We start from the raw sequence: 12,500 nt of genomic DNA, 5'->3' as shown, positions 1-12,500 counted from the left end.
ATTATTATTATTATTACTATTATTATTATTATTATTATTATTATTATTATTATTAGTAGTAGTAGTAGTAGTAGTAGTAGTAAAAGTAATAGTAATAGTAGTAAAAATGATCCACATAAGTGTTTTATTACATAAACCAACAGCAAAATTACCAGAAATGAAAAACTTTATAAAGTACCTCATCGCTTTGCTCGTGCCATTGGGAAGTATGAGCTCCCACGCGCCAATTTCATCAGGTTGTGTTCGACTGTGTTCTGCAATAACTACTTCATAGGAGAGGAAAGGTGTACTCGAGGCTAAGAGAGCGTCAGGAGAAACTCAGGGAAAGGAATTATAGCAGAATTTTGATGTTTTTACATTACAAGTATTTGTGTGTATTTGGGTCTGTGTGCGTGTTTGTATCATTTATTCACCGTAGTCTGATCACGTGGTTGACTCGCGAGCACTAGCCTGTACCCTCCCCGATTGTGCATGGATGAAGCTCAGGAAGCGGTTCTTTGGGTACGGCTGGTGCTTTACAACACACCCATATCATTCTACAGGATCTGATCAGTTTTCATTAATAAATAACTCCTTAGAATGTCTAGGAGTTGAAATTAAGTTTTTGAGTAAGTTATATTTATGTTTATGTATATATAGACGACCCCAGTGGTGATACTAATGTATGTTTCACCCATTTAATGATTTTTTTTTTACAACAAAGGAGACAGCTCAAGGGCACACAAAAAAATAAAACAATGATAAAAAAGCCCGCTACTCGCTGCTCCCCAAAAATAATCAAAAGAGGAGGCCGAAAGAAAGGTTAATTTCGGGAGGAGAGGTGTCCTGATACCCTCCTTTTGAAAGAGTTCAAGTCGTAGGAAGGAGGAAATACAGATGAAGGAAGATTGTTCCAGAGTTTACCAGCGTGAGGGATGAAAGAGTGAAGAAGCTGGTTAACTCTTGCATAAGGGGTTTGGACAATATAGGGATGAGCATGAGTAGAAAGTCGTGTGCAGCGGGGCCGCGGGAGGGGGGGAGGCATGCAGTTAGCAAGTTCAGAAGAGCAGTCAGCGTGGAAATATCGATAGAAGATAGAAAGAGAGGCAACATTGCGGCGGAATTTAAGAGGTAGAAGACTATCAGTAGGAGGAGGGGAGCTGATGAGACGAAGAGCCTTAGACTCCACTCTGTCCAGAAGAGCTGTGTGAGTGGAGAATATTCTAACACTAGCAAGTGATAAGAAATATGAAGGTATATATGCCCTGGGAGACTTTAACCTGGATTTATTGTCTTACTGTGATAATTCTGTTCACGATTTAATTACTTTAATGTACTCATTCTCTCTATTTCCATTAATCACAAGGCCAACTAGAGTAACTGACAACACTGCAACTCTGATAGACCACATTATGGAGTACACAGGTAGAAACAAATGTCAATAACCTCATAATTGAAACTGATATATCCGACCATTTTCCAATAATTTCCCAGTTTGATTTTACTCCCCTTCAGGATAATAAATGTATATATAAAGAGATTATAATTTACTAAGACGCAGTCTTAGAAAACTTCAATAATGAACTTGCTCTAGAAAACTGGAATGATGTCTTACAAAGTAAATGCACAAATCAATCGTACAGCTTTTTTCACTGTACTATCGACAGCCGATATCAAAAACACTTTTCAATTAAGAGAATTCGTTCAACTCCCAAAATTGACATTTGCTCCCATATCACTCCAGCCTTAAAAAAATGCATTGGAGAAAGAAATAAACTGGAAAGACTAGCCAAGAAATGGCCCTTAACCTATAGAGAAACATACTGAAAATATCGAAATAACCTAACCTCCACGGTAAGATAAGCAAAAAACAAATTTTACAAAGATCAACTGCAATCTAATCAAGGCAATCCTAAAGCACACTGGAACACAATAAACAATTTACTTGGTAGATCTACAAACAGAGACTCGGCCTATCAAATAGAATTAAAGCCATCATGCACTGTCATATCTGATAAATTTAATAATAACTTATTTTAAGAATAGGAAAAGACACCGCAACTAAAAGTGCTAGTGATAATTTTACCAAGTATCTACGTAACTCTCCTGTCTTATCTCTGTACTTAATGCCAACAAATCGTAAAGAGATAGAACAACATTTAACATCTCAGAAATCTGCTGCTTCTGGAGTGGACGATTATATCCTCTACGGTTCTTAAATACTCATCATTCTTATTATCAGTTCCTCTACTACACATTTTCAACCTGTCTATAAGAACGGGAATTTTTTCCTGAAAAACTCAAAATAGCTAAAGTTATTCTCCACTACAAATCAGGAAACAGGGCAGATATCAATAATTATCGACCTACAGTATATCTATTCTACCAGCAATTAGTAAAATACCCGAACAAATTATAGCACATCGTCTAATGAACTATTTAGAAAATCAGTAACTTATCAACACGGCCTTAGGGCTGGTCGTTCTACTGAAACAGCAATTCTTCAGTTTATCTCTAATGCTAATAAGTTTCTTGATGACAAGTATTATGTTATTGGGCTATTTCTTGACATATCGAAAACTTTTGACTCTTTAAAACACCAAATACTTCTTAGTAAATTACAAGATTTTGGCATTAGAGGTCAACCACTACAACTCCTTAGAAGCTACCCCAGTAACAGGATAAATACTCCTGTAACAAGCTTATTTCTACGGGTGTTCCTCAAGGTTCTGTTTTGGGTCCAGTTTTGTTCTTAATACTCATTAATGACATAACTTTTGCTAGCTTCAAGTTCAAATTTACAATATATGCAGATAAGAACAAACACACCTATGTTCATAATTATTTTCCTTGTGCAGTTGGATTAATTAAATCCATCTCAAACTCACTGCTACCAAGACGAATTACATTTTCTTTTTCAGAACCGCTTTGTTAATAATAGCTTTTTTTTTTTACAACAAAGGAGACAGCTCAAGGGCACAAAAAAAGTAAACAATAATAAAAAAAAAAGCCCGCTACTCGCTGCTCACAAAAATAATCTAAAGAGGTGGCCGAAAGAGAGATCAATTTCGGGAGGTGTCCAGACACCCTTCTCTTGAAAGAGTTCAAGTCGTAGGCAGGAGGAAATACAGAAGAAGGAAGATTGTTCCAGAATTTACCAGCGTGAGGGATGAAAGAGTGAAGATGCTGGTTAACTCTTGCATAAGGGGTTTGGACAGTATAGGGATGAGCATGAGTAGAAAGTCGCGTGCAGCGGGGCCGCGGGAGGGGGGGAGGCATGCAGTTAGCAAGTTCAGAAGAGCAGTCAGCATGAAAATATCGATAGAAGATAGAAAGAGAGGCAACATGGCGGCGGAAATTAAGAGGTAGAAGACTATCAGTAAGAGGAGGAGAGCTGATGAGACGAAGAGCCTTAGACTCCACTCTGTCCAAGAGAGCTGTGTGAGTGGAGCCCCCCCGCTATAATGCTGGAAATTGAGTTAATAGAGAGAGTAACTTGCATAAAATTTATTGTTGTTCACATAGACGAACAATTAAACTGGAAACAGCATATTAAAGAAGTATGTGTCGAGCTTTCTAGAATTTGTGGTATTTTATATAGAATTAGACATGAACTGACAACTGAAGCCATGATTTGTATTTATTACACTCTACTATATTACCCGCATATTATTTATAGTATATCTTTGTGGGGATGCACCTGGCCCTCTTTTCTCAACAATTTAATAATTGCACAAAAGAAAATTTTCAGATGCAGATTTTTCATTAAAAAATATCGAATCTACTTTCAATATATATTCAAATTATAACTTATTACCTCTGCCAACGAAGTTTGAGGAGGTTATATTTTCGGTCCGGTCATTATGTTTATTACCTCCGCCAACGAAGTTGGAGGGGGTATATTTTCGGTCCGGTAAGTATGTTTATTTATTTATTTATTTGTTTATTTGTTCGTTAACAGTCTCCTGTGCGCAATTTTGCGGATATCTCAACCAATTTTTCAGGGAAGCTTCGTGTCCATCCAGAATAGAATCCATTAATTTTTTGATGCCAAAGGTCAAGGTCGCACAAAACGTCAGATTGGCCATAACTTCGGTTATCGTCATCGTAGAGACTTCAAACTTGGTTCAAATATTAGCTCATGGAAAGACACACCTTGCATGGCATTGACTTTGACCTTTGACCTTGATCTCGAAAAGTTCGCCCAGGAACAATTTTCCAAAAAAATAGAATTTCCTCAAATTTCGAAACAAATGCTTTCAGGAAAGCATCGTGTCCATCCAGAATAGAACCCATTATTTTTTGTTATGTCAAAGGTCGAAGCTCAAGGTCAAGGTCGCACAAAACGTCAGATTGGCCATAACTTCGGTTCTCGGCATCGTAGATACTTCAGACTTGGTTCATAGTTCAGTTCATGGAAAGACGCACCTTGCATGGCCTTGACCTTGACCTTTGACCTTGACCTCGAAAAGTTCGCCCAAGGTCAAAGTTTCCCCAAAAAATTGAATTTCATCAAATTTCGAAACAAATGCCTCCATATGATGCACCTTGCATGGCCTTGACCTTGACTTTTGACCTTGACCTCGAAAAGTTCGCCCAAGGTCAAAGTTTCCACAAAAAAATAGAACTTCATCAAATTTCGAAACAAATTATTCCATATGATGCATAGCATCACAGTTAATGCCCATACCAATTTGCAGGACGATCTTTGGCAGAGGTGTGCACTCTCCGAGTGCTATGCGTCTAGTTGAACATAAATTCTATCCACAATTATTTTTCATTACTGTTAGTATTTAGAACTATCAAAAATTCTAACACAGATATCTTTAGCTTAATGAACACTTCGAGTTGGCCTAGAACTAATAACAACAACCTACTATGTCTACGCTTTAAACACAACACTTATTTTTAAAAACAGCATTATGTATTATGGTCCTTTAGTATGGAACACAATACCAGAAAATATGAAAAATTTAATTTGTACCAATTTATTTACTTTTTAAAAATAAACTAAAAGTTTACTTACGTGCTCAGCAAAATTAGTGAAATTCTATGTATAATAATAACAGGCTTTCATTTTTTTTTTAATTAACTGTAAAAGGAATGCTCTGTAAATAGTTACAATCTAATATAAAATCTTATATATATATATATATATATATATATATATATATATATATATATATATATATATATATATATATATATATATATATATATATATATATATATATATATATATATAGGTATACTTAGGTTGCCTGTATGTAATATATGTAAATAGATGCATAAACCTGCCTGTCTAGGAGCCTCGGCTCGACAGACCGTGCCGTTATTATTTGTTTTCGGTCTAACATGTTTATGTAATTTGGGGATGGCAATAAACTTTACCCATACACACCTGGGAGGCGAGACACCCGGTACCCATTCACTGCTGGGTGAGAGGCGAGAGCTCTGACCACTGCACTACGGAGCTCCGCTTCCGCGAGTACATTATTTGTTTATGTGTGGGGGAGGTGTGTGTGTGTGTGTGTGTGTGTGTGTGTGTGTGTGTGTGTGTGTGTGTGTGTAATTATGTATATGTATGTTTACTTTCGTGCCACCCTCGGCCAAGATGGAGAACTCGACTGTGTGTGTCCCCCATGCAAGTGTTACAGTGAAGCCTTTGGGGAGCAGCGAAGGTGGATGGCGCGGCTGGCAGATCTATCTAAGGAACAGTGGTAGGAGTTCCCGGGACCAAGAGCTTACTATAGTTGTTAAAGGAGAAGGTGCTACAAGGAGATAAGTTTGAGTCAGAAAAGACGAAGGAGAAAGAGACAGAAGAGGTGGGGGAGGAGGAGGAGGAGGGGGAAGAGGAGGAGGAGGAGCGACAGTCACCATGGCGCCTGTAATAATGGAACTGGAAGTCCATTCCATCACCCCCACCCCTCTCTCTCTCTCTCTCTCTCTCTCTCTCTCTCTCTCTCTCTCTCTCTCTCTCTCTCTCTCTCTCTCTCTGTAAGTGAGGAGGACTTCATATGTTGTCATTCCACCATTCTTCCCTTAACTGAGTATCTTCCATTCATCCTTCCCCTCTCTATTCCTCCCTCCATCCCTCACTCCTTCCCTCCCGAGAGTTTGTTATATTTCTTTGTTTACTGAGAAAGTGCATAAATAATAAACTTATCAAATAATTTCTGTTCTCTTAATTAATTTCCTCCTTTTCTCCACTCGTCGTCTTCCTGTTTCTCCTCTGTCTCGTCTTCCTGCTCCTCCTCCGCCACAACTTTACCTTTGATCTTAACCCACTATAATATTCGCTCCTTTTTCAAGTAAATGTTTGAATTATTAATGAGTAGAGAAACGAAACTTACACGGAGCAATGAGGGGCTTAAGGGCGGGGCGAGGCAAGAGAGGGGAGGAAGACTGACTATCTCAAGGAGCTGGACGGCAGCACGAACTTGGTCCATCCCTGGCTCCCGCGCAGCTTTAAGTCACTACGAGAACAACCTCCCATACATCACTTTACAAAAGTGACACCATAGGTTAGCTTAGCTCTCTACAAACAAACATATCAAACACACACACACACACACACACACACACACACACACACACACACACAACACGCCGGTGTGGTATCGTCTGCCATTCCGTATCGTGAGACATCCCATCCTGATCTGCGCATGGCGAAACCCAATCTTTCCTATCACAGAGTAACTAAGTGAAGCACCTAGTTGTAAAAAAGTACCAAGGAGGAACTAATAAGCGATGCAAAGCGGAACAGGTCACAACAAGAAGAGTGATTGTTCATATCTTAGTTATATACATACATACGTCATCATTTGCTTTTATAATATAAATAAACTTGGGTGGGACAGATCCCGACAAGCAATCGACAAAAGACACGGTATCGTGTCGAAATTCATGTATGTACAGATGATGGGATGTCTCACGATACAGGATGTCTGACGACACCACACCGTGGGTATACAAATAAGGTGCCCGATAAACAATAACTACACCAGAACAACTAAAGAACCTACACCATACAACTGAACACTCCTACTGTCTTTCATTCTCCCGCACCTGTACTTTCATCATTAATCCACTTCCTCTACTATACCCTTGATTAAAACAAAAAAAAATCAAGGTTTGGGTGTGTCGCGGGGAGGAACGGGGAGGAAGAGAGCACCTAATACATGTGGAGGTTAAGGCAGCGTGTCTTTATTTTGTTTTGCTTGCCTTTTTTTTTATGTTCATTAGTTTCGTTTGCTTCTTTTCATTCTAGGTAGTTCCGTTGCTTCGATTATCTAATCCTTTATTGATTATCAGAATAAGTTTGTTTCACTTTTCTGTTAGAAATTGATGCAGTTTCACTCATGCGTGTCATTTTACTTCACAGTTATGTTTCATTCGATTTTATTCATACGCTCTATTGCTTTACTTATATTCATATATGATGCTGATTCACTAAATTTAGTACGAGTTTCCTGTTTCATCTATGATTTGTTCAGTTTAATTGTTTCACTTGTATATTGTTTCTGTGATACATTACTGTGTTAGTCTCTTTAGGGCAAGAGGTTCCCAACCTTTTTTTGTCCTGTTCCCCCTTTTCCAGTCACTTATTCTCCTGTTGACACCTACAGCGAAATATGTTAAGCGGGCCACTCATGACCATCCCAAGGGCCAAATTTGCCACATGGGCCGTGAGTTTGACATCCCTGGTACGGTTAGCTAATGCAGAGTAGTTTTAGCAGTTAAGTATTCAGTTTTAAGAATTGTGTACAGTAGTATGAATTTTATTCCGAGCCGCATGTCTCCTAATTCCAGTACAATAGATTTTAAAATAATTAGAATATCTATGGACCCCTTGAAATTCTTCCATGGACCTCCCGATGTCCATGGACCCCTGGTTGGTAACCACTGCAAGTTTTAGGGGTCCTTTGGAAATCCCCTGCCCTTTAATGGAGCAAGCGAATCTTATTCGTAGTGGCTACCGTGGTTTATGATTTTTGCTTGGCCCATGCCTTCCCCCGGTGCTCCACTGAGTTAGGGTTGACTGAAGAACTGGACACCGTGTGGGTAATCTTCCGCCACTTGGCAATGGATGCAAATAATCAACGCGCATCGTTGGGACTCGACCTAGATTCTCAGGCTCACCACTCCCACATACTGACCACTCGTTGACCGCCTCACCGCTTCACGTATACGCATACTTATTTCACATATTTTGTTTCACGTTTTACCTCGTCACGTATGAGGGTTACATTATTTCTCATTCATTTTAACGCCTTCTCTTTAAAACGGCCTTATTATGTTTTACACGCACGTTTTTCTGTTCTAATTATCACCGTGTGGGTGGGCCGAAAAAGCAGGCAAGGGTTCTAGGACCCTTAAGGCATTAATTTCTCAATCACAGGTTCGGTGTGTTGTCACGTCTTGTTAAAAAAAAAAAGTAAAAGTTAAGTCGTGATGACAAGCTGGCTGGCTGACCGTTTCGGTAGCTGACTGCCTGGCTGACTAATTGATTGGCTATGTCTAACAAGCTTGATGGTTGGCTGACAGCCTGGCTCTGCAACAAATTCATCACGCCATAGTTCGAAAACTTTAGTTTTTTGCTAAACTTCTCGACTTCGTTTTATCGAATATTTTTTTATCAGAAATGAAACTTTTCACACGTTGCATTTTTTATTATCGCCCGCCTCTCCCGTAGCGTGGAGGGCATGTCTGCCTGTCTATCTGTATTATAGTCCGTTACCAAATATATATAAAACTGACTGACATATCTTCCGAAAATAAGCAAGGAAATATCTTACGAAAATATCTTTTATATGGTTTTATTCCTAAATACAACAAGCTCACTGCGGAGCTTGACCACATTGCTTTGTAATAAATGTGCTATTAATCTTTCTCCTTAATAATTTCCGTCGTCATTATTCGCATCTACCTCTGTCGCTTTTTACTGAAGCAGAGTGTTGAGACTGTTCTTTTGTCTTGCTGCCCGTCTGCTGTACCGTAAGGAAGAAATAAATCGATGTACGACTTCTGCACCCTCTTAATCTCCATTCTCTCTCTCTCTCTCTCTCTCTCTCTCTCTCTCTCTCTCTCTCTCTCTCTCTCTCTCTCTCTCTCTCTCTCTCTCTCTCTCTCTCTCTCTCTCTCTCTCTCTCTCTCTCTCTCTCTCTCTCGCCGCCAGGTCGTCAATGTGAGCTCATCTGTAATCTGTTAAGGCAATGGTTAACGAGCCTGTCGCTTCGTTAAGTTCGACTGTGCATCTTTGTGGGGTCGAAGACGGGGTGACGAGGCGATGTTTTGATGGACGGTGGCAGTTAGACGTTACTAGAAGAAGGAGGAAGAGGTAGAGGTCATTGCAGAGGTGAAGGAGAGCGAGGAAGAGTAACAGGAGAAAAGGAAGTTGTTTAAGGTGGAAGAAGAGGAATAGACAATCTAAGTAATGCATCATGCATGGCCTGGGTAAAAGTCACAGTACTATGGAAATTTTGGAGATCCAAAATTATTGAGAGAGAGAGAGAGAGAGAGAGAGAGAGAGAGAGAGAGAGAGAGAGAGAGAGAGAGAATTCACTAGATATATGTACACACACACACACACACACACACACACACACACATACCTGCCCGTCATTAGCAGGTGTATGTGGTGTTCTTTCGCCAAGTCTACCTGCAAAGGAGGATGCTTGGATGAAATATCATTAAAAATTCTTCAAGATTTTAAAATTATTTCATACTACTTTCCTCAGTTTTCCTCTTTATTTCATTAATGTTTTTTTTACATTAAAAAATGTGTATTCACTCTTACGCTGATGACTATTCTGCATTATTCAACTTCTTTTAACAGAAGACCTTCGCAACCCGAATTACAGGACTCAAGGTTGGACGCTTCAAAACGCTAAAACTCTGACCTTGCCATCATTTCCGATTGGGGCAGAAGGAACTAGTGTCCCCACTGACTGAGAAACTCAGTTTCTCCAGCTTTCAACTCGACAAAATCTTCCGACACCTACCCGCTATGTTTTGACAACGCACAGCTGTTCCATTCTTCTACAGTAAACATTATCGGCCTATCCTTAACTCAGAATCTCAATTGGAAACTTCATGTCTCCTCTTTTGCCCAAACCAACTTCCTTGACGTTAGGCGTTCTGTATCATTTCCATCACTTCTTTCCCTTCCCGTATTCTGTCCATATACGAGGGCCTTGGCCACCCTTGAATAAATTATGCATCCCATGTGTGTAGGGGGAGGGGAGGATCCACACACAGCCCTTTCGGACAAAGTAAAGGCTCTTAGTCCCATCAAATTGTCTTATCTTACTTTATAGTCTTCTGCTTCTCAGATTCCGACGCAAAGTTACATCTCTGTAAGGGCCGCCGGCAACCCTCACATAACTGTGTGTGTGTGTGTGTGTGTGTGTTTCTGTGTGCGCAGGAACATCACCCCACCGTAGCTAAACACTTATCCACGCGTGATGCTTCACGTAAGTTGCCGATGCCCGCTTCGAACCCGCGAGGAGAATCGGTGGTGTTGACTGATCTCCGTCTGTTAATATCCGCAGTGACTTCCAGCCTTCCGCCGGCAACATACATCTACTCCACTCCGCTGAGGTCCTCATTTAGAAGACATCACTTTCGTGGGCTGAAGTGATTCTCTCTCTGCCTGTTCAAGCCGCTGTATAGAGAGGGGACGGAACTCTTATTCTGCCGCCTCTGGTCTCGTCTTGAGCTGTGCTACGTTACATCTGTGCTACTGTCACGACCCCACACCAGATGATCTTTAACCTCGTTATATTTAACCTCCCCACAGTGTTGGCCTAAAGGCTGTGATGTTGCTATACCTGAACTACTATGGTGAGGTTTAATAGACGGTTGTATCACTGTCACGTGTTTGGGGAAGTTCATTGTTGATGTTTGTACACCTTTGTGGTGATTGTGTGCACAGTGTTCCTCGGTTGTCCTGATTGACTTCCGTGTATACGACTCCGCACCAGGTAAGTCTAACCTTCTCTATCATTCCTCTCCCGTGATTATTCGTGCTCTTTTCTTAGCTGCCTGTAATGTGATTACTATTTAGGTACTATCATTGTGAGTGGAGAGGATGCTAGACGGTTAGATTACTGTACGTGTTGGAGGAGTTATGTCAGTGTTATTAACTTATTTAATAAACCTAAGGTGAAGTTAGCAAGTGTTTGCCTTCCCACTTCCTCAGATACCTATCATTTTCTATACTGAACCTTCGGCATTGGAGGCGAACGTAGCTCTCGCAATCTCTAAGCCTTTACAATCTCTATCATCTATCTTTATTTTCATGCTGACTGCTCTGAACATTCTGACTACATGCCCCTGCCCCCCCACCCCACCCTCCCCCACCCACCCCGCGGCCTCGTTGCACACGACTTTCTAATTTAGCTCGCCTGTATGCTATCCAAATCCCTTTTTGCAAGAGTTAACCAGCATCTTCATTCTTTCATCTCTCTCGCTAGGGAACTCTGGAACAGCCTTCCTCCCTTTTTATTTCCTCTTGAGTATGAAAACACCTCTCCAACCGGATTGATCTCTCCTTTGGCCGTTCTTTTCTATTTGTTTTTATAGGAACAATGCTGAGCTTTTATTTTCCCTTGAGCTGTTTATTGTAAAAAAGTATAGCTCGTATCCTATTTATGAGTTTTTCCACTTTTCTTTAAGAGAATTACCTATACGTCTGTTTAGTGGTTATCTTTCCTCTTGCGTTTAGATTCTTAAAAAAATACTAAACATTTAACTTAAATTTAGAGAATAAAGACCTCCCTGCTACCCTTATTGATTTAGATTACCGTGTTCATTAAACCCGTTTTTCTTTTTTTCTTTCAGTTACGAGACGTCCTACGCAATGGCCAAGTAGGTGATATAAGTATAACATGTTGTATTTAAGTATATAATGCTTGTATGTGTGTGAAGTGTGTGTGTGTGTGTGTGTGTGTGTGTGTGTGTGTGTGTGTGTGTGTGTGAAAGACACCTCATTCTATATATCTTGTTATTTGTGTATTTTCTCGCAATCTACTTTTAGCCGAAGTGCATCGCCTCATATGTTTTGTTGTTGTTATCTTATCGAGATACAAATTCAGAATAATATCTTCATTCCATGCGGAGGCAGGTCTGTTCTCTTAGTTCTCTGTCCGTGTCTCGTCTTAGTTACTGCAACAAACACATTAATCTATTTTATCTTCACGTGAAAGTTTCCTCGTCGTTATTGTCACAGTATTAATTTAGAAAACTTTTCGTCTTAATTTTTCGTTCTGTTTGCAACTGTAGGAAGAAACGAGCCTAAAACGAGGACATGACAGGATTTGTAAAGAAGGTGGCCGGGTCAGGGTGGGGAGAGAGAGAGAGAGGACACTATTACAACGATTGATGAACACAAAAATGCAACACACAAACGCGAAAGAATAGTGAGATTTTACAAATAAAAAACGTTTTTACACACACACACACACACACACACACACACACACACAGGTTCCCAAGGACGCTTTCAACTGCATTTACCT

General features: G+C 40.1%; 1 long non-coding RNA gene across 1 annotated transcript in view; it reads left to right on the top strand.

Moving 5' to 3' along the window:
- The window catches only part of LOC127007668 (uncharacterized), an 86,225-nt gene that overhangs the window by 42,386 nt on the left and 31,339 nt on the right, over positions 1 to 12,500 (top strand). Inside the window, exon 2 of the long non-coding RNA XR_007760335.1 lies at positions 11,824 to 11,850. This is a non-coding gene — a long non-coding RNA (uncharacterized LOC127007668). The remainder of the gene's footprint in view (positions 1 to 11,823; positions 11,851 to 12,500) is intronic.

Source organism: Eriocheir sinensis, chromosome 4, assembly GCF_024679095.1.
Source record: "Eriocheir sinensis breed Jianghai 21 chromosome 4, ASM2467909v1, whole genome shotgun sequence".
Lineage (NCBI taxonomy): Eukaryota > Metazoa > Arthropoda > Malacostraca > Decapoda > Varunidae > Eriocheir > Eriocheir sinensis.
The sequence above is the reverse complement of the archived record's forward strand: the minus strand, read 5'-3'. Positions and strand labels throughout refer to the sequence as shown.